General features: G+C 39.7%; 1 protein-coding gene across 1 annotated transcript in view; it reads right to left on the bottom strand.

Moving 5' to 3' along the window:
- EYA3 (EYA transcriptional coactivator and phosphatase 3) overlaps positions 1 to 25,462 on the bottom strand; it is a 127,130-nt gene extending 101,668 nt beyond the window's left edge. Inside the window, exons 1-2 of the mRNA XM_082347956.1 lie at positions 25,230 to 25,462; positions 24,668 to 24,767 (exon numbers count right to left, since the gene is read on the bottom strand). The gene's annotated coding sequence lies outside the window, so the exon portion shown is untranslated. The remainder of the gene's footprint in view (positions 1 to 24,667; positions 24,768 to 25,229) is intronic.
- Between the last annotated feature and the right edge of the window lie 205 nt (positions 25,463 to 25,667).

The following is a 25,667-nucleotide window of genomic DNA, read 5'->3' as shown; positions in this document are numbered from 1 at the left end:
CTTTCCGAACACTATATTTAAAATTAAAGTGTTACCCACAAAAATAAACTCAAAATGGATTAAAGACCTAAATGTAAGGCCAGACACTATAAAACTCTTAGAGGAAAACATAGCAGAACACTCTATGACATAAATCACAGCAAGATCCTTTTTGACCCACCTCCTAGAGAAATGGAAATAAAAACAAAAATAAACAAGTGGGACCTAATGAAACTTAAAAGCTTTTGCACAGCAGAGGAAAACATAAACAAGATGAAAAGACAACCCTCAGAATGGGAGAAAATATTTGCAAATGAAACAACTGACAAAGGATTAATCTCCAAAATTTACAAGCAGCTCATGCAGCTCAATATCAAAAAAACAAACAACCCAATCCAAAAATGGGCAGAAGATCTAAATAGACATTTCTCCAAAGAAGTTATACAGATTGCCAACAAACACATGAAAGGATGCTCAACATCACTAATCATTAGAGAAATGCAAATCAAAACTACAATGAGGTATCACCTCACACCGGTCAGAATGGCCATCACCAAAAAATCTACAAACAATAAATGCTGGAGAAGGTGTGGAGAAAAGGGAACCCTCTTGCACTGTTGGTGGGAGTGTAAATTGATACAGCCACTATGGAGAACAGTATGGAGGTTCCTTAAAAAACTAAAAATAGAACTATCATATGACCCAGCAATCCCGCTACTGGACATATACCCTGAGAAAACCATAATTCAAGAAGAGTCATGCACCACAATGTTCATTGCAGCACTATTTACAATAGCCAGGACATGGAAGCAACCTAAGTGTCCATCAACAGATGAATGGATAAAGAAGATGTGGCACATATATACAATGGAATATTACTCAGCCATAAAAAGAAACGAAATTGAGTTATTTGTAGTGAGGTGGATGGGCCTTGAGTCTGTCCTACAGAGTGAAGTAAGTCAGAAAGAGAAAAACAAATACCATATGCTAACACATATATATGGAATCTTAAAAAAAAAAAAAGTTCTGAAGAACCTAGGGGCAGGACAGGAATAAAGATGCAGACGTAGAGAATGGACTTGAGGACACGGGGAGGGGGAAAGGTAAGCTGGGACGAAGTGAGAGAGTGGCATGGACATATATACACCACCAAATGTAAAATAGATAGCTAGTGGGAAGCAGCCACATAGCACAGGGAGATCAGCTCAGTGCTTTGTGACCACCTAGAAGGGTGGGATAGGGAGGGTGGGAGGGAGACGCAAGAGGGAGGAGATATGGGGATATATGTATAAGTATAGCTGATTCACTTTGTTACACAGCAGAAACTAACACACCATTGTAAAGCAATTATACTCCAATAAAGATGTTTAAAAAAAAAATTAAAGTATTACCATCCTCCCTGCACTTCCTAGCCCAGTTCCCTCACTTAATTTTTCTACAATAACATTTTTCCCGTCCAACGATTTGCTAGTGAATTTGGTTTAACATCTCGCCCCCACCCCCACCACCCTCCCCTTCCTCCCCCCACCAGAATGTGAGGTCCATGAGGGCACGCATGTTTGTCTGTTTTGTTCACAGATGTATTTCAGTACCAGAACAGAACCTTGCATGTGGAGGGCACCCAATAAATGTTTGTTGACTAAAAGGATCAATTGCTCATTTACTTTGCTTTTGCTCATCCAAAACCATGCAAGCTGAGCCACCAACTCCACCAGGGGGAGTCCATGAGTAACCAATGTGGTATCCCCAGAAAAGTTATTCCTAAAGCATATACATACACATAATTCTAAAACACACCTACAAGAAAGCACACAAATACCTCCCCAGAGCAAAGAATGCTGGACCTACTATCAATAAAAACCCTCTAATGTCTTCACAGTACCTTCAGAATAAAATCCAAGCTCTTTACTATGGTCTACAAGGCCCTTCTTGGCCTGCCCTTCCTAACTCTCTGATGTCGTTTCCAGCCTCCCTTACCCTCACGTACAGCCATCCTGTTCTTCTTTGTGCTTCTTGTACAAACCAAACTTTCTTGCCTCAGGGTCTAAGCAAATACCCTTTCTGCTCTCTTGAACACTCTTCTCCAAACCTTCCAATGAATTGTTCCTTCTGCTACTTTCAGTTAAATTTCAGTTCTGAAGGCTTCACGCAGGCCCCCCATGACCCCCATCTCCCGTCTAAAGTAGCTCTTCCATCCCCTTCGCATACCTTATCTTTTCTCCATGGTCCCTATCACTATCTGAAATTACCTTGTTTATTTATCATCTGTCACTAGAAAGTAAGCTCCATGGGGGTCTATATCTCTCTTGTTCACTGCTGAATTCTCAGCACTAGAAGAGTGACTGGCATATACTAGGTGCTCAATAAACAAAAGAAGTAATTACTAAAATTTACTGAAGCTTTACTATGTGTTACTTACCATACACAGTAAATATATAAATGCTCATATTTCTCTTTTAATCCTCCGAACAATCTTGGGAAGTATTATGATTATCTCCATTTTAGAGATGAGGAAACTGAGGCAGGGATAAGTTAAGCAACTTGCTCAAGGCCACACAACTGGCAAGAAGCAAACCCATGACTTGAATCCAGGTCTGCAAGACTACAGAGCCCATGATTCCTCTCAAACTACAGGAAGAGCAAGTATGGATTCATTTATTTACTAGTTTCTTTTCTCTGACTTCAGACAATTGTGCTTGCTGTCATGGTCAGCAAGAGTGGAAATGTTTGTTGGGGTTTTTTTCCTGCCCTACTGCACTACTCCTGGGGACAGATATCAAGAAATATGCTACGGACTTCCCTGGTGGTGCAGTGGCTAAGAATCCGCCTGCCAATGCAAGGCACACGTGTTCGAGCCCTGGTCCGGGAACATCCCACGGAGCAACTAAGCCCGTGCACCACAACTACTGAGCCTGCGCTCTAGAGCCAGTGTGCCACAACTACTGAGCCCGTGTGCCACAACTACTGAAGCCCACACGCCTAGATCCCACGCTCTGCGACAAGAGAAGCCACCACAATGAGAAGCCCGTGCACCGCAATGAAGAGTAGCCCCCGCAACTAGAGAAAGCCCGCGCCCAGCGATGAAGACCCAAGGCAGCAAAAAAATAAATAAATAAATAAATTTATTTTTTTAAAAAAAGAAATATGCTAAAAATATGGTTTTGCTCAAGCTGAGTTGTAACTATTTAGATATTTACTATATTATTTCTGTAGATTTGAAATATTTCATTCAAATTTTAACACAAAAGAAAGGCTATTCAAATAGTCCAAAAGTATTATGGCCATGTCTTTCTAAACAAAAGCCAAAATGTAAATCAAAACACAAGCCTAATTACACTAAAACTATCTAAAAATAAGTTTTCTAAATTATATATTTCCATTAAAAAGACATAATGAATTAGTGTTTTGTAATAGTTATCAACTTAAACCCTCCTGATTGATCTGAGAGGCTAATGGTCTAGCTTTTGTTTCTGTTGACTTCTCTATGGTACTTAAGGCAATATCTTATTATGTACATGATAGTTGAGACTCTAAAAGCAATCGATAGTTGATGGGATTGTAAAATGGTGCAACTGCTATGGAAAACAGTATGGCAGTTGCTCAAAAAATTCAAAATCAAACTACCATATGATCCAGCAATCCCACTTCTGAATATATAGCCAAAAGAATTGAAAGCACAGTCTCAAAGTGATATTTGCACACCCATGTTTATAGCAGCACTATTCACGATAGCCAAAAGGTAGAAGCAACCCAAATATCCATTGACACGTAAATGGATAAATAAAATATGGTATATACATACTTTATTTTTTAAATATACTTTAGAATACAATGCAGCCTTAAAAACAAAGGAAATACTGTCACATGATACAATATGGATGAACCTTGAGGCCATTATGCTAAGTAAGATAAGCTAGTCACAAAAGGACAAATACTGTATGATTCTACTTATCTGAGGTCTTTAAAGTAGTAATTCATATATATATATATATATATATATATATATATATATATATATATATATATATATATATATATATATACACACCAGTGGCTGGGGAATTCCCTGGTGGTCCAATGGGTAAGACTCTGAGCTCCCAGTGCAGGGGGGCCAGGTTCAATCGCTGGTTGGGGAAATAGATCCTGCACGCATGCTGCAACTAAGAGCCGGTGCAGCCAAAATAAATAAATAAAAATAAACATTAAAAAAAATATATATACCAGTGGCTGGAGGGAGAGAACAAAGGGGAATTGTGTAATGGGTAGAGACTTTCAATTCTGCAAGATAAAAAGACTTAGGAGACCTGTTTCACAAAAATGTCAATATACTTAACACTACTGTTAAGTGTACACTGAACTGTACACTTCAAAATGGTTAAGGTGGTAAATTTTATGATATGTTTTTACCACAATAATTAATTAGTTTTTAAAAAGAAATCTATAGCAATCTAGTCATTGATATAATAAAGATGTGGGTCACTTTATGCCTACTCGGCCCTGCATGGACATTATCATAGTCTTTTTCACAGTTTTGTCAAAATTTACACCAGTAAGAAGCCTTGGGAGTGGAATAAGTTCACATTTTCAAGATGTGCAGATAACCATTGCTGTCTTCTTTTTTTTTGAATTTTATTTTATTTATTTTTTTATACAGCAGGTTCTTATTAGTCATCCATTTTATACATATCAGTGTATATATGTCAATCCCAATCTCCCAATTCATCACACCACCACACCCCCCACCACTTTTTCCCCTTGGTGTCCATATGTTTGTTCTCTACATCTGTGTCTCAATTTCTGCCCTGCAAACTGGTTCATCTGTACCATTTTTTCAGATTCCACATATATGCATTAACATAAAATATTTGTTTTTCTTTTTCTGACTTACTTCACTCTGTATGACAGTCTCTAGGTCCATCAACGTCTCTACAAATGACCCAATTTCGTTCCTTTTTATGGCTGAGTAATATTCCACTGTATATATGTACCACAACTTCTTTATCCATTCATCTGTCAATGGGCATTTAGGTTGCGTCCATGACCTGGCTAATGTAAATAGTGCTGCAATGAACACTGCGGTGTATGTGTCTTTTTGAATTATGGTTTTCTCTGGGTATATGCCCAGTAGTGGGATTGATGGGTCATATGGTAATTCTATTTTTAGTTTTTGAAGGAACCTCCATACTGTTCTCCATAGTGGCTGTATCAATTTACATTCCCACCAACAGTGCAAGAGGGTTCTCTTTTCTACACACCCTGTCCAGCATTTGTCGTTTGTAGATTTTCTGATGATGCCCATTCTAACTGGTGTGAGGTGATACCTCATTGTAGTTTTGATTTGCTTTTCTCTAATACTTAGTGACGTTGAGCAGCTTTCATGTGCTTCTTGGCCATCTGTATGTCTTCTTTGGAGAAATGTCTATTTAGGTCTTCTGCCCATTTTTGCATTGGGTTGTTTGTTTTTTTAATATTGATCTGCATGAGCTGTTTATATATTTTGGAGATTAATCCTTTGTCCTTTGATTCATTTGCAAATATTTTCTCCCATTCTGAGGGTTGTCTTTTCGTCTTGTTAGTAGTTTCCTTTGCTGTGCAAAAGCTTTTAAGTTTCATTAGGTCCCATTTGTTTATTTTTGTTTTTATTTCCATTACTCTAGGAGGTGGATCAAAAAAGATCTTGCTGTGATTTATGTCAAAGAGTGTTCTTCCTGTGTTTTCCTCTAAGAATTTTATAGTGTCCGGTCTTATATTTAGGTCTCTAATCCATTTTGAGTTTATTTTTGTGTATGGTGTTAGGGAGTGTTCTAATTTCATTCTTTTACATGTAGCTGTCCAGTTTTCCCAGCACCACTTATTGCAGAGACTGTCTTGTCTCCATTGTATATCCTTGCCTCTTTGCCATAGATTAGTTGACCATAGGTGTGTGATTTATCTCTGGGCTTTCTATCCTGTTCCATTGATCTATATTTCTGTTTTTGTGCCAGTACCACATTGTCTTGATTACTGTAGCTTTGTAGTATAGTCTGAAGTCAGGGAGTCTGATTCCTCCAGCTCTGTTTTTTTCACTGAAGGCTGCTTTGGCTGTTCGGGGTCTTTTGTGTCTCCATACAGATTTTAAGATTTTTTGTTCTAGTTCTGTAAAAAATGCCATTGGTAATTTGATAGGGATTGCATTGAATCTGTAGATTGCTTTGGGTAGTATAGTCATTTTCACAATATTGATTCTTCCAATCCAAGAACATGGTATATTTCTCCATCTGTGTGTATCATCTTTAATTTCTTTCATCAGTGTCTTGTAGTTTTCTGCATACAGGTCTTTTGTCTCCCTAGGTAGGTTTATTCCTAGGTATTTTATTCTTTTTGCTGCAGTGGTAAATGGGAGTGTTTCCTTAATTTCTCTTTCAGATTTTTCATCATTAGTGTATAGGAATGCAAGAGATTTCTGTGCATTAATTTTGTATCTTGCAACTTTACCAAATTCATTGATGAGTTCTAGTACTTTTCTGGCAGCATCTTTAGGATTCTCTATGTATAGTATCATGTCATCTACAAACAGTGACAGTTTTACTACTTCTTTTCCAGTTTGGATTCCTTTTATTTCTTTTTCTTCTCTGATTGCCGTGGCTAGGACTTCCAAAACTATGTTGAATAATAGTGGTGAGAGTGGACATCATTGTCTTGTTCCTGATTTTAGAGGAAATGCTTTCAGTTTTTCACCATTGTGAATGATGTTTGCTGTGGGTTTGTCGTATATGGCCTTTATTATGTTGAGGTAGGTTCCCTCTATGCCCACTTTCTGGAGAGTTTTTATCATTAATGGGTGTTGAATTTTGTCAAAAGATTTTTCTGTATCTATTGAGATGATCATATGGTTTTTATTCTTCAATCTGTTAATGTGGTGTATCACATTGATTGATTTGTGTATATTGAAGAATGCTTGCATCCCTGGAACAAATCCCACTTGGTCATGGTGTACGATCCTTTTAATGTGTTGTTGGTCTCTGTTTGCTAGTATTTTCTTGAGGATTTTTGCCTCTATATTCATCAGTGATATTGGTCTGTAACTTTCTTTTTTTTGTAGTATCTTTGTCTGGTTTTGGTATCAGGGTGATGGTGGCCTCATAGAATGAGTTTGGGAGTGTTCCTTCCTCTGCAATTTTTTGGAAGAGTTTGAGAAGGATAGGTGTTAGCTCTTCTCTAAATGTTTGATAGAATTCACCTGTAAAGCCATCTGGTCCTGTACTTTTCTTTGTTGGAAGATTTTTAATCACAGTTTCAATTTCATTACTTGTGATTGGGCTGTTCATATTTTCTATTTCTTTCTGGTTCAGTCTTGGAAGGTATACCTTTCTAAGAATTTGTCCATTTCTTCCAGGTTGTCCATTTTATTGGCATAGAGTTGCTTGTAGTAGTCTCTTAGAATGCTTTGTATTTCTGCGGTGTCTGTTGTAACTTCTCCTTTTTCATTTCCAATTTTATTGATTTGAGTCCTCTCCCTCTTTTTCTTGATGAGTCTGGCTAATGGTTTATCAATTTTATCTTCTCAAAGAACCAGCCTTTAGTTTTATTGATCTTTGCTATTGTTTTCTTTGTTTCTATTTCATTTATTTCTGCTCTGATCTTTATAATTTCTTTCCTTCTACTAACTTTGAGTTTTGTTTGTTCTTCTTTCTCTACTTCCTATAGGTGTAAGGTTAGCTTGTTTATTTGAGATGTTTGTTGTTTCTTGAGGTAGGATTGTATTGCTATAAACTTCCCTCTTAGAACTGCTTTTGCTGCATCCCATTGGTTTTGGATCATTGTGTTTTCATTGTCATTTGTCTCTAGATATTTTTTTATTTCCTCTTTGATTTCTTCAGTGATCTCTTGGTTATTTAGTAACGTATCATTTAGCCTCCATGTGTTTGTGTTTTTTACGTTTTTTTCCCTGTAATTGATTTCTAATCTCATAGTGTTATGGTCAGAAAAGATTCTTGATATGATTTCAATTTTTTAAAATTTACTGTGGCTTGATTTGTGACCCAGGATGTGATCTATCCTGGAGAATGTTCTGTGCGCACTTGAGAAGAAAGTGTAATCTGCTGGTTTTGGATGGAATGTCCTATAAATGTCAATTAAATCTACCTGGTCTATTGTGTCATTTAAAGCTTCTGTTTCCTTATTAATTTTCATTTTGGATGATCTGTCCATTGGTGTAAGTGAGGTGTTAACGTTCCCCACTATTATTGTGTTACTGTCGATTTCCTCTTTTATAGCTGTTAGCAGTTGCTTTATGTATTGAGGTGCTCCGATGTTGGGTGCATATATATTTATAATTGTTATATCTTCTTCTTGGATTGATCCTTTGATCATTATGTAGTGTCCTTCCTTGTGTCTTGTAACATTCTTTATTTTAAAGTCTATTTTATCTGATATGAGTATAGCTACTCCAGCTTTCTTTTGATTTCCATTTGCATGGAATATCTTTTTCCATCCCCTCACTTTCAGTCTGTATGTGTCCCTAGGTCTAAAGTGGGTCTCTTGTAGACAGCATATATATGGGTCTTGTTTTTGTATCCATTCAGCCAGTCTATGTCTTTTGGTTGGGGCATTTAATCCATTCACGTTTAAGGTAATTATCGATATGTATGTTCCTATGACCATTTTCTTAATTGTTTTGGGTTTGTTTTTGTAGGTCCTTTTCTTCTCTTGTGTTTCCCACTGAGAGAAGTTCCTTTAGCATTTGTTGTAGAGCTGGTTTGGTGGTGCTGAATTCTCTTAGCTTTTGCTTGTCTGTAAAGCTTTTGATTTCTCCATCAAATCTAAATGAGATCCTTGCCGGGTAGAGTAATCTTGGTTGTAGGTTCTTCCCTTTCATCACTTTAATATGTCATGCCACTCCCTTCTGGCTTGTAGAGTTTTCTCTGAGAAATCAGCTGTTAACCTTATGGGAGTTCCCTTGTATGTTATTTGTCGTTTTTCCCTTGCTGCTTTCAATAATTTTTCTTTGTCTTTAATTTTTGCCACTTTGATTACTATGTGTCTCGGCGTGTTTCTCCTTGGGTTTATTCTGTATGGGACTCTCTGTGCTTCCTGGACTTGGGTGGCTATTTCCTTTCACATGTTAGGGAAGTTTTCGACTATAATCTCTTCAAATATTTTCTCTGGTCCTTTCTCTCTCTCTTCTCCTTCTGGGACCCCTATAATGCGAATGTTGTTGCATTTAATGTTGTCCCAGAGGTCTCTTAGGCTGTCTTCATTTCTTTTCATTCTTTTTTCTTTAGTCTGTTCCGCAGTAGTGAATTCCACCATTCTGTCTTCCAGGTCACTTATCCGTTCTTCTGCCTCAGTTATTCTGCTATTGATTCCTTCTAGTGTAGTTTTCATTTCAGTTATTGTATTGGTCATCTCTGTTTGTTTGTTCTTTAATTCTTCTAGGTCTTTGTTAATCATTTCTTGCATCTTCTCGATCTTTGCCTCCATTCTTATTCCGAGGTCCTGGATCATCTTCACTATCATTATTCTGAATACTTTTTCTGTAAGGTTGCCTATCTCCACTTCATTTAGTTGTTTTTCTGGGGTTTTTTCTTGTTCCTTCATCTGGTACATAGCCCTCTGCCTTTTCATCTTCTCTATCTTTCTGTAACTGTGGTTTTTGGTCCACAGGCTGCAGGATTGTAGTTTTTCTTGCTTCTGCTGTCTGCCCTCTGGTGGTTGAGGCTATCTCTTTTTTTTTTTTAATTTTTATTTATTTATTTTTGGCCGTGTTGGGTCTTTGTTTCTGTGCGAGGGCTTTCTCTTGTTGCGGCAAGTGGGGGCCACTCTTCATCGTGGTGCGTGGGCCTCTCACTATCGCGGCCTCTCTTGCTGCGGAGCACAGGCTCCAGACACGCAGGCTCAGTAATTGTGGCTCACGGGCCTAGTTGCTCCGTGGCATGTGGGATCTTCCCAGACCAGGGCTCGAACCCGTGTCCCCTGCATTGGCAGGCAGATTCTCAACCACTGCGCCACCAAAGAAGCCCTATTCTCTTTTATTTATTTATTTTTTGGCCACACCGCGTGGCTTGTGGAATCTTAATTCCCCGACCAGGGATTTAACCTGGGCCCACGGCAGTAAAAGGGCCAAGTCCTAACCACTGGACCTCCAGGGAATTCCCTCTATTTTCTTTAAATCTAGAGCAATTCCTCTACATTTTTGGATTTTTCATGTCATTGACGTTTTAATCCAGGTTAGTTGTCTTTTAGAAAATATTACATTGTTTCCTTTGAATTGCTTTTTTTTTGTATAGTATTTTTTTATTGTGGTAAAATATTCATAACATAAAAGTTGCCATCTTAACTGTTTTTAAGTGAAGAATTCAGTGGCATTAAGTATATTGTCAAGGTTGTACACCATCACCACTATCTATTTCCAGAACTTTTTCATCATCCCAAACAGAAACTCTGTACCGATAAACAATAAGTCCCCATTCTCCCTTCCCCCAGCTCCTGGTAACCTTGGTAACCTCTATTCTACTTTCTGTCTCTATGAATTTGCCTATTCTAGGCGCCTCATCAGGTGGAATCATACAGTATTTGTCCTTTGTGTTTGACTTATTTCAGTTGACATAATGTTTTCAAAGCTCATCCGTGTCGTAGCATGTATCAGAATTTCATTCTTTGTATTGCTTTTTAAAGTTAATCTGTTAGAGTTGTATATTTAATCTTTTATAAGGTAACTTTTTCACATGAAGGAAAGTATTTACATGCATTATCAAATTTAAGAGACTCTGCCTAGACTTTTATACTTGTCAAGTTAATTAGATCTAGATCAGTGAGGTCATAGGGGGTTAATTTATCACCAAACTGGAATAAAATTAACCTTCTATAACAAAAATAGTTTAAAGCTTTAAATGAATAACCACTGTTTTCTACAACAAACATTCTTTTTAAAATGTAGCTTTCTAAAAAAAATATAGTTTTCTATAATAAGAATTATTAGCCTCAGGATTACAAGTAAATACTTCCTGGAATTATTAAAGCAAACATTCCAATATTATAGAAAAGCTCTTTGTCTTTTTAATTAAAAGACTTAGTCTTTTTATAATGACATGATTTGGAAGTCATTTGGATCTGTCTTAAATTTTACGGTAACTCCTATGTAAAAATTCACTAGCCCTCTTCCTTATCTCTCAAAACAAAGGAGGATGGATAATCCGGTGTTGGCATTCTCTAAAGCACTTGGATTAATAGCTTCTCATCTTCTCAAGTTTCCTGATAAAGATCAGACCTTTATGGTTTATTATAATGTTTTTCTGTATCTCTAAACTCATGAAAGCTTCATAATATTCCTTCTATTTCTCCATTCTATTTTGATTTTTAATCACTTATATAGATAGATATCTGACATAATTCTAAGCACTTTACATATATTTAATGCTCATACAACCCTATAAGGGCTTTCTTCTTCTCTCCTTCCCTCTCCCCCTCCTCCTCCTTCTTCGATAAGCGGTTTTTAAAATCTCCATTTTAAAGGTGAGAAAAATGAGGCACTGAGAAAGTACTTGACCTGCCCAGTGTCACACAACGGTGGGATAGCCAGGGAGTTCTGGGAGATCAGACACAATCTCTTTCCAGAGCCCTTGTTCTTAACCTCTATATATTCTCACTACAGTAAAAAAAAAAAAAAGCAAACTTTACAGATACATACAACATAGAAATTAAGTCTCTTTAATCCTACCCACAAGATATATTCAGTGCTAACAGTTTATGTTTTTATTTTAAATCTAATTACAGAGTACAAATACACAGATAACAACATTCTTGGTGGAAGTTATAGCCATAATTAAAAGCAAATATTAATCCATTTTGTGGGTTGGCAGGAAACTTCCAAGAGGCTTCAGTTTGACCCAGCTCAAGCTATCCAACTGGACAGGGCTAAGGGGTGGGGATGGCTCAGTTTAGTTGTGGGCAGCTGGCAATGATCCCCACAGCAGGTGGCCACTTGAACAGGAGGGGAACAACAAGTAGGAACAGGGGGCCAAAGTGGGTGAGATTAATATTAAATAGGGTGAAAGCAGGGGCAGAAACCAGGTATCCCAGATGAGTCCAGCCAGAAAGGATAACCCAGCACCAGTAAAGCAAGGGGCTGGGCTATGGGTTTAGTGTTGCCCGTGAAGACAAGTCACAGTTAAATGGCGTCCCAAGGCTGTGCCAAGACAAATGCTACTAGACATCTGTGCGAGAAGATACCGTCTCAAGTATGTTAATCAAAATAGAAAGGCATCCTAGTAGAAGAGTGCTGGACATGGCAGGGTTATGAGTGGGAATCAGGCAACCAGAAATGGTTAGAGTGGGGGCCATTACAGATAGTACGAGAATGGGTATACACAAGGGCCTAAGTGAGCGGTTCTCAAATGTTTTTATTTCAGGATCCCTTAACACTCCTAAAAATTATTTAGAACCCCCAAAGAACTTTTGTTTATATGGGTTATAACTATTAATATTTTCTCTTTTAGAAATTAAAACAGAAATTAAAAAAATAAAGAATACACCAGCACGTATTTCAGTTAGCCATCAGAGCAAGGATGGCATCACAGAGTCTCTGGAAAACACCACACTTTTTGAGAGAATAAGGGTAAAAAAAAAAAAATGCTGCATTAATATTATTTTTAATTTCACTTACTCCCTGATAGTGGCTCAGAGACCTCCATACTTTAAGAACAACCAGTCCAGATACTACGTAGCCTCTTATATTTGTGTAGTACTGTATAGTTTACAAAGCTCTGTGAATTAGGACTAGTATTCTTATTCCCATTTCAGAGCTTTAAAGCACACTGCCATGGAGCAGTGGAGGAACTAGGCTGTCCTATCTCTCAAGAGCTAATGCTGAGATGGTACCTTGGGTCCCTTGGCTGCTGCGATTGCACTTCCCAAACTTCACGTGATTCCCGGGACTTGCTCTCTGGTCTAACACTTGGCTTTCTCTCTACCAGGGACCTGGTCAGGTTCACCCTGTGCCTGGAAAGCTGCAGAGCTGTCTGGGAGGAGTTAAAGGCAAGAACATCAGATGCTCAGATTTCCATGTGAGGGATTCTAATGTAGTCATCAGGTAAATATAGAGGGTCTACCTAGAAGGCAGAGATAGTGGGAACTGAGTATTTTAATTTTAATATCATACCTTCTCAGTCAGTTTTCAGCACAGGCAACAGAAATCTTTCTAGGTGTTTAAAGCAGAAAGCAATTAATTTCAGGAAATTGAATGCTTACAAAATCATTGTAAATCATTGAAAATCTGGAGGAGAGAGAATCAGAGGTCAACTCAAGAATGACTAATTTCAAGAACATAGTCATACTTCTCTACAATTAAGATTCAGGGGTCAGAAAGCTAGGACTGGGTAGCTCTCCTTCGGAGGCCACTGTTGCTACAACTGCCTTCCCAACTCATGGAGCTGGAGACTGGAAATGGAAAGACTGCTGCAGGAAAACCCCATGTCTCCAGTGATGACCCTATTGGCCAGTAGGAATGGCCAAAATGCAGGAAAATGGTCTCTTCCTCATTTCCACCTTGTAAATCTTACCCAAGTGCATCTAATTGGCAATACCTAGCTTTCATCCAGAATCCTAGCTGTAAGGGAGCCTGAGAAATGCCATCTTTAACCTTCCCACTTCTGCAATATAAGAAGGCTCACTAGAAGGAAGTGGGAATAGATGTTTAACCCCAAATGAACCTAGTCAACTCACTAGATTTCTGACTATGGATTGACTGGAATGTGAGCTCCATGCAGGCAGAGGTTTTTGTCTGATTTGTTTTCTGCTGTGTCCTCAGAACCTAAAATATTACAAAGTAGTTGCTAAATAAACGGGTAGATACACATCAAAATGAATGTTTCCTCAGGAGCTATTTGGGTGAACATCAGAAAGATAACAATAGTGGCAAGAGGTCCAAGTTACTCTGACAATGTCCGGGGTCTACGTTGCCTTCCTTGAATCTAGATGAGCTTTATGATTGTTTTGACCAGTGGATGGAAGTGATGCTGTGTCAGTTTCCAGGCTGGCCTTAAAAGAATGGCAGCTTCCAGGACCTGTCTCTGCCATGTAAAAAGTTCAACTACCCTGATGGACAGACCACATGGAGAGGCTCTGAGACTACACAGCTAAACCCAGCCTTTCGGGCATTCCCATCAAGTGCCAAGCATGTGAGTAAGGCTGTGTTGGACCCTCCAGATCAGCCTAGCTGCCAGTTAGAACATTACCAACGAACTCTGATTGATTCCAGATGGAAGAAAGGAATCATCCAAATCAGGCCTGCCCAAATTCCTGACTCAAAACTTGTGAGATATTATACAGTGACTGTTTTAAACCACTGAGTTTTGGAATAGTTTGTTACATAGCAATAGATAACCAGAATACACTTCAAGTGTGATATTAATGAATACAAAGCTGCCTGTGGCAAGGATGCAGAAAATGTTCCATTTATATCTCATGTAGATTTCCAGGGTTATAATTTTAATCCTGTCTGGTGAGGTGTACTAAAACACGGGTTCGAGCCCTGGTCCGGGAAGATTCCCACATGCCGTGGAGCAACTAAGCCGGTGTACCACAACTACTGAGCCTGTGCTCTAGAGCCCACAAGCCACAACTACTGAGCCCACGTGCCACACTACTGAAGCCTTGCTCCTAGAGCCCGTGCTCCACAACAAGAGAAGCCACGACAATGAGAAGCCCGCGACCACAACAAAGAGTAGCCCCCGCTTACCGCAACTAGAGAAAGCCCGTGCACAGTAATGAAGACCGAACACAGCCATAAATAAATAAATAGACAGACTGCAATGGGATTTGGCTTGAGATTGCAGAGTAGAAGGACGTGCTGTTACTCCCTCTTGCGAGAGCACCAGAATCACAACTAACTGCTGAACAATCATCAACAGGAAGACGCTGGAACTCACCAAAAAAGATACCCCACATCCAAAGATAAAGGAGAAGCCACAATGAGACAGTAGGAGGGGCGCAATAGCAATAAAATCAAATCCCATAACTGCTGGGTGGGTGACTCATAACTGGAGAACACTTATACCACAGAAGTCTACCCACTGGAGTGAAGGTTCTGAGCCCCACGTCAGATTCCCAACCTGGGGGTCTGGCAACGGGAGGAGGAATTCCTAGAGAATCAGACTTTGAAGGCTAGCAGGATTTGATCGCAGAACATCGACAGGACCGGGGGTAACAGAGACTCCACTCTTGGAGAGCACACACAAAGTAGTGTGTGCATCAGGACCCAGAGGAAGGAGCAGTGACCCCATAGAAGACTGAACCAGACCTATCTGCTAGTGTTGGAGGGTTTCCTGCAGAGGCGGGGGGTGGCTGTGTCTCACCGTGAGGACAAGGACACTGGCAGCAGAACTTCTGGGAAGTACTTCTTGGCGTGAGCCCTCCCAGAGTCTGACATGAGCCCCACAGAGAGCCCAGGTTGGCTCCAGTGTTGGGTCGCCTCAGGCCAAACAACCAACAGGGAGGGAACCCAGCCCCACCCATCAGCAGACAAGCAGATTAAGTTTTACTGAGCTCTGCCCACCAGAGCAACGGTCAGCTCTACCCACCACCAGTCCCTCCCATCAGGAAACCTGCATAAGCCTCTGAGATAGCCTCAACCACCAGAGGAAAGACAGCAGAAGGAAGAACTACAATCCTGCAGCCTGTGGAACAAAAACCACATTCACAGAAAGACAGACAAGATGAAAAGGCAGAGGGCTATGTACAAGATGAAGGAACAAGATAAAACCCCAGAAAAACAACTAAATGAAGTGGAGATAGGCAACCTTACAGAAAAAGAATTCAGAATAATGATAGTGAAGATGATCCAGGACCTCGGGAAAAGAATGGAGGCAAAGATCGAGAAGATGCAAGAAATGTTTAACAAAGACCTAGAAGAATTAAAGAACAAACAAACAGAGATGAACAATACAATAATTGAAATGAAAAATACACTAGAAGGAATCAATAGCAGAATAATTGAGGCAGAAGAACGAATAAGTGACCTGGAAGACAGAATGGTGGAATTCACTGCTATGGAACAGAATAAAGAAAAAAGAATGAAAAGAAATGAAGACAGCCTAAGAGACCCCTGGGACAACATTAAATGCAACAACATTTGCATTATAGGGGTCCCAGAAGGAGAAGAGAGGGAGAAAGGACCAGAGAAAATATTTGAAGAGATTATAGTTGAAAACTTCCCTAACATGGGAAAGGAAATAGCCACCCAAGTCCAGGAAGCACAGAGAGTCCTACGCAGGATAAACCCAAGGAGAAACACGCCGAGACACATAGTAATCAAATTGACAAAATTAAAGACAAAGAAAAATTATTGAAAGCAATAAGGGAAAAATGACAAATAACATGCAAGGGAACTCCCATAAGGTTAACAGCTGATTTCTCAGAGGAAACTCTACAAGCCAGAAGGGAGTGGCATGACATATTAAAGTGATGAAAGGGAAGAACCTACAACCAAGATTACTCTACCCAGCAAGGATCTCATTCAGATTCGATGGAGAAATCAAAAGCTTTACAGACAAGCAAAAGCTAAGAGAATGCAGCACCACCAAACCAGCTCTACAACAAATGCTAAAGGAACTTCTCTAAGTGGGAAACACAAGAGAAGAAAAGGACCTACAAAAACAAACCCAAAACAATTAAGAAAATGGTACTAGGAACATACATATCGATAATTATCTTAAATGTGAATGGATTAAATGCTCCAACCAAAAGACACAGGCTTGCTGAATGGATACAAAAACAAGACCCATATATACGCTGTCCACAAGAGACCCACTTCAGACCTAGGGACACATACAGACTGAAAGTGAGGGGATAGAAAAAGATATTCCATGCAAATGGAAATCAAAAGAAAGCTGGAGTAGCAATACTCAATTCACATAAAATAGACTTTAAAATAAAGAATGTTAGGGCTTCCCTGGTGGCACAGTGGTTGAGAATCTGCCTGCCAATGCAGGGGACACGGGTTCGAGCCCTGGTCTGGGAAAATCCCACATGCCGCGGAGCAACTAAGCCCGTGAGCCACAACTACTGAGCCTGCACGTCTGGAGCTTGTGCTCCGCAACAAGAGAGGCCGCGATAGTGAAGAGGCCCGCGCACCGCGATGAAGAGTGGCCCCTGCTTGCCGCAACTAGGGAAAGCCCTCGCACAGAAACGAAGACCCAACACAGCCAAAAATAAATATAAAAATAAATAAATTAATTAAAAAAAAAAAGAATGTTACAAGACACAAGGAAGGACACTACATAATGATCAAAGGATCAATCCAAGAAGAAGATATAACAATTATAAATATATATGCACCCAACATCGGAGCACCTCAATACATAAAGCAACTGCTAACAGCTATAAAAGAGGAAATCGACAGTAACACAATAATAGTGGGGAACGTTAACACCTCACTTACACCAATGGACAGATCATCCAAAATGAAAATTAATAAGGAAACAGAAGCTTTAAATGACACAATAGACCAGGTAGATTTAATTGACATTTATAGGACATTCCATCCAAAACCAGCAGATTACACTTTCTTCTCAAGTGCGCACAGAACATTCTCCAGGATAGATCACATCCTGGGTCACAAATCAAGCCACAGTAAATTTTAAAAAATTGAAATCATATCAAGAATCTTTTCTGACCATAACACTATGAGATTAGAAATCAATTACAGGGAAAAAAACGTAAAAAACACAAACACATGGAGGCTAAATGATACGTTACTAAATAACCAAGAGATCACTGAAGAAATCAAAGAGGAAATAAAAAAATATCTAGAGACAAATGACAATGAAAACACAATGATCCAAAACCAATGGGATGCAGCAAAAGCAGTTCTAAGAGGGAAGTTTATAGCAATACAATCCTACCTCAAGAAACAACAAACATCTCAAATAAACAAGCTAACCTTACACCTATAGGAAGTAGAGAAAGAAGAACAAACAAAACTCAAAGTTAGTAGAAGGAAAGAAATTATAAAGATCAGAGCAGAAATAAATGAAATAGAAACAAAGAAAACAATAGCAAAGATCAATAAAACTAAAGGCTGGTTCTTTGAGAAGATAAAATTGATAAACCATTAGCCAGACTCATCAAGAAAAAGAGGGAGAGGACTCAAATCAATAAAATTGGAAATGAAAAAGGAGAAGTTACAACAGACACCGCAGAAATACAAAGCATTCTAAGAGACTACTACAAGCAACTCTATGCCAATAAAATGGACAACCTGGAAGAAATGGACAAATTCTTAGAAAGGTATACCTTCCAAGACTGAACCAGAAAGAAATAGAAAATATGAACAGCCCAATCACAAGTAATGAAATTGAAACTGTGATTAAAAATCTTCCAACAAAGAAAAGTACAGGACCAGATGGCTTTACAGGTGAATTCTATCAAACATTTAGAGAAGAGCTAACACCTATCCTTCTCAAACTCTTCCAAAAAATTGCAGAGGAAGGAACACTCCCAAACTCATTCTATGAGGCCACCATCACCCTGATACCAAAACCAGACAAAGATACTACAAAAAAAAGAAAGTTACAGACCAATATCACTGATGAATATAGAGGCAAAAATCCTCAAGAAAATACTAGCAAACAGAGACCAACAACACATTAAAAGGATCGTACACCATGACCAAGTGGGATTTGTTCCAGGGATGCAAGCATTCTTCAATATACACAAATCAATCAATGTGATACACCACATTAACAGATTGAAGAATAAAAACCATATGATCATCTCAATAGATACAGAAAAATCTTTTGACAAAATTCAACACCCATTAATGATAAAAACTCTCCAGAAAGTGGGCATAGAGGGAACCTACCTCAACATAATAAAGGCCATATACGACAAACCCACAGCAAACATCATTCACAATGGTGAAAAACTGAAAGCATTTCCTCTAAAATCAGGAACAAGACAATGATGTCCACTCTCACCACTATTATTCAACATAGTTTTGGAAGTCCTAGCCACGGCAATCAGAGAAGAAAAAGAAATAAAAGGAATCCAAACTGGAAAAGAAGTAGTAAAACTGTCACTGTTTGTAGATGACATGATACTATACATAGAGAATCCTAAAGATGCCGCCAGAAAAGTACTAGAACTCATCAATGAATTTGGTAAAGTTGCAAGATACAAAATTAATGCACAGAAATCTCTTGCATTCCTATACACTAATGATGAAAAATCTGAAAGAGAAATTAAGGAAACACTCCCATTTACCACTGCAGCAAAAAGAATAAAATACCTAGGAATAAACCTACCTAGGGAGACAAAAGACCTGTATGCAGAAAACTACAAGACACTGATGAAAGAAATTAAAGATGATACACACAGATGGAGAAATATACCATGTTCTTGGATTGGAAGAATCAATATTGTGAAAATGACTATACTACCCAAAGCAATCTACAGATTCAATGCAATCCCTATCAAATTACCAATGGCATTTTTTACAGAACTAGAACAAAAAATCTTAAAATCTGTATGGAGACACAAAAGACCCCGAACAGCCAAAGCAGCCTTCAGTGAAAAAAACAGAGCTGGAGGAATCAGACTCCCTGACTTCAGACTATACTACAAAGCTACAGTAATCAAGACAATGTGGTACTGGCACAAAAACAGAAATATAGATCAATGGAACAGGATAGAAAGCCCAGAGATAAATCACACACCTATGGTCAACTAATCTATGGCAAAGAGGCAAGGATATACAATGGAGACAAGACAGTCTCTGCAATAAGTGGTGCTGGGAAAACTGGACAGCTACATGTAAAAGAATGAAATTAGAACACTCCCTAACACCATACACAAAAATAAACTCAAAATGGATTAGAGACCTAAATATAAGACCGGACACTATAAAATTCTTAGAGGAAAACACAGGAAGAACACTCTTTGACATAAATCACAGCAAGATCTTTTTTGATCCACCTCCTAGAGTAATGGAAATAAAAACAAAAATAAACAAATGGGACCTAATGAAACTTAAAAGCTTTTGCACAGCAAAGGAAACTACTAACAAGACGAAAAGACAACCCTCAGAATGGGAGAAAATATTTGCAAATGAATCAAAGGACAAAGGATTAATCTCCAAAATATATAAACAGCTCATGCAGATCAATATTAAAAAAACAAACAACCCAATGCAAAAATGGGCAGAAGACCTAAATAGACATTTCTCCAAAGAAGACATACAGATGGCCAAGAAGCACATGAAAGCTGCTCAACGTCACTAAGTATTAGAGAAAAGCAAATCAAAACTACAATGAGGTATCACCTCACACCAGTTAGAATGGGCATCATCAGAAAATCTACAAACGACAAATGCTGGACAGGGTGTGTAGAAAAGAGAACCCTCTTGCACTGTTGGTGGGAATGTAAATTGATACAGCCACTATGGAGAACAGTATGGAGGTTCCTTCAAAAACTAAAAATAGAATTACCATATGACCCATCAATCCCACTACTGGGCATATACCCAGAGAAAACCATAATTCAAAAAGACACATACACCGCAGTGTTCATTGCAGCACTATTTACATTAGCCAGGTCATGGACGCAACCTAAATGCCCATTGACAGATGAATGGATAAAGAAGTTGTGGTACATATATACAGTGGAATATTACTCAGCCATAAAAAGGAACGAAATTGGGTCATTTGTAGAGACGTTGATGGACCTAGAGACTGTCATACAGAGTGAAGTAAGTCAGAAAAAGAAAAACAAATATTTTATGTTAATGCATATATGTGGAATCTGAAAAAATGGTACAGATGAACCAGTTTGCAGGGCAGAAATTGAGACACAGATGTAGAGAACAAACATATGGACACCAAGGGGAAAAAGTGGTGGGGGGTGTGGTGGTGTGCTGAATTGGGCGATTGGGATTGACATATATACACTGATGTGTATAAAATGGATGCCTAATAAGAACCTGCAGTATAAAAAAACAAACAAAACAACTAATACTAAACTTTCATTGGGTTATTTGTATGGAAATATGTTAATATAAATGTTTCAGACATTACATGAAATTTCTAAAAATCTTATATTTGTATTTGTATGGAAATATGTATGGAAATATGTTAATATAAATGTTTCAGACATTACATGAAATTTCTAAAAAAAAAAAAAAATTAAAAAAAAAAAAAGATGTCTCTGCTTAGGCTTAGTAAATACACTGAAAGGAAACACAAAATCAATGTTAGCTGAAAATTAAAAAAAAAAAAAAAAAAGAGAGAATAGAGAGACCCTAAAACCAAGTGCAATGAGTGAACTTTAATTCAATCCTGATCTGAAAAAAATCTATAAAATATATTCTTGTATCAATTGAGGAAATTTGAACATGAACTTGCAATTAGAAGATATTATAGAATACGTATTAACTTTCTTAGGTGTGGTAATAGTATTGCATTTATGTAGGCAAGTGTTGTTATCCTCCGGAGATACATGAAGTATTCACTATTTAAAGGCTAAAGGGCCATGATGTCTATGGCTTTCAAATAGTTCACAAAATTTTTAAAATGCAGAGAGAAATTAAAGCAAATGTAGCAGGACTTTCCTGGTAGCGCAGTGGTTAAGAATCTGCCTGCCAATGCAGGGTACACGGGTTCGATCCCTGGTCCGGGAAGATCCCACATGCCGCAGAGCAACTAAGCCTGTGCGCCACAACTACTGAAGCCAGCGCGCCTAGAGCCCGTGCTCCGCAACAAGAGAAGCCACCACAATGAGAAGCCCGCGCACCACAATGAAGAGTAGCCCCCACTCTCCACAGCTAGAGAAAGCCTGCAAGCAGCAACGAAGACCCAATGCAGCCAAAAATAAATAAATAAAAGTTTTTAAAAATAAAGCAAATGTAGCAAAACGTTAGCAGTTGTTGAATTTAGAGGAAGGGTAGATATGTGCTCATTGTTGTATTCTTTCAACTATCCTGCATATTTGAGAATACTAGAAAAATCCAGAATCTTGATATTTCATCACAGGGAGAACAGTATTTGTAGGGAACACTTGCTGTGTGTGCTCACCCAGCACACATACCCCTCTTCCTGTAACAGCACTTCCATTTACCTTCTGGGCATTACCCTCCCCCAGTGTACGCCCGCTTATCCTAAATTTCAGTCTAGGTGTCCTCTCCTTCCCTGAACCAAGGGGGTAGGTGCACAACCCATGTCAGGTCAATCAAACCCTCCCTTGTAAGAATTTAACCTTGGGTAGATTAACACAAGGCACACCTGATAGTGCCTGGAGCTACTGCTCATCACTTCCTGCTTCCCAACTCCCTAGAGCTACCCTGTGTGCTTTTTCTGAGGCTTGCCATTTAGCTTTTGCCTCAGTGAGCTAACCCACTCTTTCCAATAAAATATTGTTGTTGTCCTGAAAACCAGAATTGGTCACTGATTTTGACCAGTGAACCATTTTAACACCAATCCAATGTTTTGTTTACAAAAAACAAACAAACAAAAAGCAAACAAAAACAAAAAAACACCTACAGAAGAAAGAACGCCTACAGAGAAAATTCCTAGCATGAAAAATCTATTTGCTTTTATATGAGGGTTAAAATCTTCCAGGCCGGAGACAAATTACAATTGTGAAGTGAGCTGTGAACCATAAAAACAATTTAAAAATTCAGAGTTTGAACAAGTGAAAGGTGAGAGACATATTAAATTTACTCCCTCCCTGGAATGCAGTCTCACTTTACTACCAAAGTAGGCAATGGGAGTGAAAGCAAGCTGAAAGCAGAAAAAGCTTCACCGCCTCAGCAGAGGATGGAATCTCGCGATAATATGGCTGCCGTTTACCAAGCGCCCACCGCCCTAGGCGCTGAGTTAGTCCTTCATATCCGTCACCTCACTGAATTCTCCCAACGGCAAATTTATTATCTATTATTTGGCTATATATACTCTGATTATCTGCACTTTACAGAAACCTGGGGCTCAAGATTGTTAAATCTCTAAGTCGTAGACCTAGAAGGAGGAGGGGCAGGATCCAAACTCAGACGTGTGACTACAGCACTGGGGCCGTAACCAGGAGGGCGAGCGAGCTCCAGCTTCCTGGTCCAGCCTCAGATCAGCATCCCAGAGGCCTAAGCCCCTCCCCTTCAAGTTCCTGAGCCAATCCAGGGAGCGGTCAATAGATATTGAGAGACTCTGATTCTCTCCACCCACTCTGGACCCAAGAGCCTCCTTTGCAGACACCTTCCACAGCACCCAGTTCCTGGCTCTCAAGGGTCTCCTGAGTCACCTCTGCTACCCGCAAGAACTGGGTCCGGGGGAGCCCTAGCCTCTTCTGTGCCACACACTCCCAAGTTATGGCACCTGCTAACCCCCACTTCGCCGTGTTAACTTCATCGACAGAAAGTAGATTTCTCCCGCTCCCATTCGCCTTGACCTAGTAAAGCCTAGTGGATATAAGCATGGCTTTTGGAGCCAGATACACCTAGGTTCAAGTCCCTGCATCACCACTGCCTGCCCGTGTGTAAGTTTCTTCATCTTCAGGCTCCCAACCTAAAATTAGGAATGATAACCCTATCTTTATAGCAGGCTTGTTGTGAGGATAAGGCGCACTAACCTATAGAAAGCATCCAGCACAGTGCATGGCACTGTGTAAGCACTTGATAAACAACAGTTGTTATTTTCTTACTTTCACTGTTATCCCCACACTGTAGTCTGTCCAGCCTTTCAACACCGATTTTGTACTTTGGGGTCTAGATCTCCTGCCTTCCCTTGTCATTTTTTTTTTCTCTCTCTAGAAGTGAATCCAAACCCTGGGAGGGTTCCCAGTTCACTGGTGGGTCTTCTTCATTTAGATAGATCTTCCAGAAACAAGAATTTAGCTTGCCTGACGTTTTCATTTATAAAACTTATTTCCAGGTAAAGTTTTGCTGCAATGCCCACCAGTTTTCATCTAGAACTTGAATGTAGGTGATTATGCCCCTGGGAGCACCAATAAAGGATGGAGAGGTCACCAGGTGGGGCTGGAGCCTGGGCCTCAAGTCAGCTGGGCCTGACCCTGGTCTTGCTGGCTGTGAGGCGTGCACACTACTTCTCAACTCTGAACCTTAATTTCCTCAGCTATAACATGGAGAGTCTGGCTCTTAACCTGTAGGGATGTAGTGAGGAATCCACGAGATAGCAACTGGAAAGCCCATGTGCCTGGCACAGAGTAGACAAGGGTAATGTCAGTTTCCTTCCCTCTAGCAGACCATCACTGTCTTGAAGTACTACCATCAGCATCCTAAAAGAGAGGTCCCACCCTTAAGGAAGCAAGGCTTCCCCTCTCCTATTGCATTTTCTACCTTTTCCCTAGTCACTCCTTTTGCTTCTCTGAACCTTAGTCATTCTGCAGTTGGGGGTGGGGCAACACAGGAAAGAGAGGCGGTTCCTGGGACTCAGCCAGCCGCAAAGTGGCCCTGCTCAGATGCCATCTGGTCAGGAGCCAGACTTGCTGCTTAGAAAAGCACATACGTTCTGGGCACTACTACCTAAGGGAAAACTCTGAGACATTTCAAAAACAGCAGTAAAGATGATTAAAGAGTTAGAGAAAAGGGCCTGTGAGGAAAGTCTACAGAACCTAGATTGTTTAGGTTAAGGAAGTGAAGGCAGGAGGGGAAGCCTGGGCTTCTGAGAAACAGTTTCCAAAGAGATGAAGCCAAACAAAATAAAATACATACAGTGGTAGGTCAATGTTGTAGATTGGGAGGGGTGAGTGGTGGGTGACAGTGGAAGGGTCTTGGCGGGTCCACTGAGGCAGGACCTGAAGTCGGGGGATTTCTGTAAGAAAAAGAATGCAAAATTATTACCACAAAATTGCTAGGGCCCTTCTTGGGCTTTGAATGGTATATGCTGGTGAGGGACCCTGAAGCTCTGTTGATTTCACCTCTGATCAAGTAAATTTACTTCCAATCGATGGTGTGACAAGTGAGCTGGTAACAGATCTGAGAAACGGTCACAAAGCTTGATTGTTCTGCAAACTCTGCCTGGCAACGCCTTCTTCCCCTAACTAATGCCTTTTTAGCCTGCAAAACGCAATGCCAGCCTGCTCTCCTCTCAGACATCTTACCAGATGCAGCCCTTCCCCGCCACAGTGGTTCAGTGCCTCACCTTCACGTGTGCACCTGTCGTCTGTCACACACTGTGCTTATATGGACCACTCCACCTGTGCATTAGTTATCTAATGCTGCATAACACATTTCTCCAAAATGTAATGGCTTAGAACCATAGGCATTATCTCACCATTTCTGTGGATCAGGCATCCGGGCATGGTTTGTCTTAAGACTCAGCTGGAAGAGATCAGCTTCCCAGCTCACATGATTGTTGGCAGGATTCAGTTCCTCATAGACTGTTGGACTGAGGCCTCAATTCCTCAAAAGCTGCTGGCCGGAGGCCTCCCTCCATTCCTTGCCATGTAGACCTCTCCGTGAAGCAAGCATGGCAGCTGGCTTCATCAGAGCGAGCAGATGAGAGGGCAAGAGAAAGAGTGGCAGCTAAGTGACAGTCACAGTCCTTTGTAACCTAATCACAGAGGTGACATCCTCTCACTTTGGTCATATTCCATTCATTAGAAACAACTCACTAGGTCCAGCTCATACTCACATGTAGGGAATTACACAGTCATAAATACCAGGAGGTGGGGATCATTTGGAAGCTTGTCAGAAGCTGCCTACTACAAAT

The sequence above is a fragment of the Balaenoptera borealis genome (genome assembly GCF_965194805.1).
Source record: "Balaenoptera borealis genome assembly, chromosome: 1".
NCBI lineage: Eukaryota > Metazoa > Chordata > Mammalia > Artiodactyla > Balaenopteridae > Balaenoptera > Balaenoptera borealis.
Note: the sequence above shows the minus strand (reverse complement) of the source record. Positions and strands in the feature narration are given on the sequence as shown.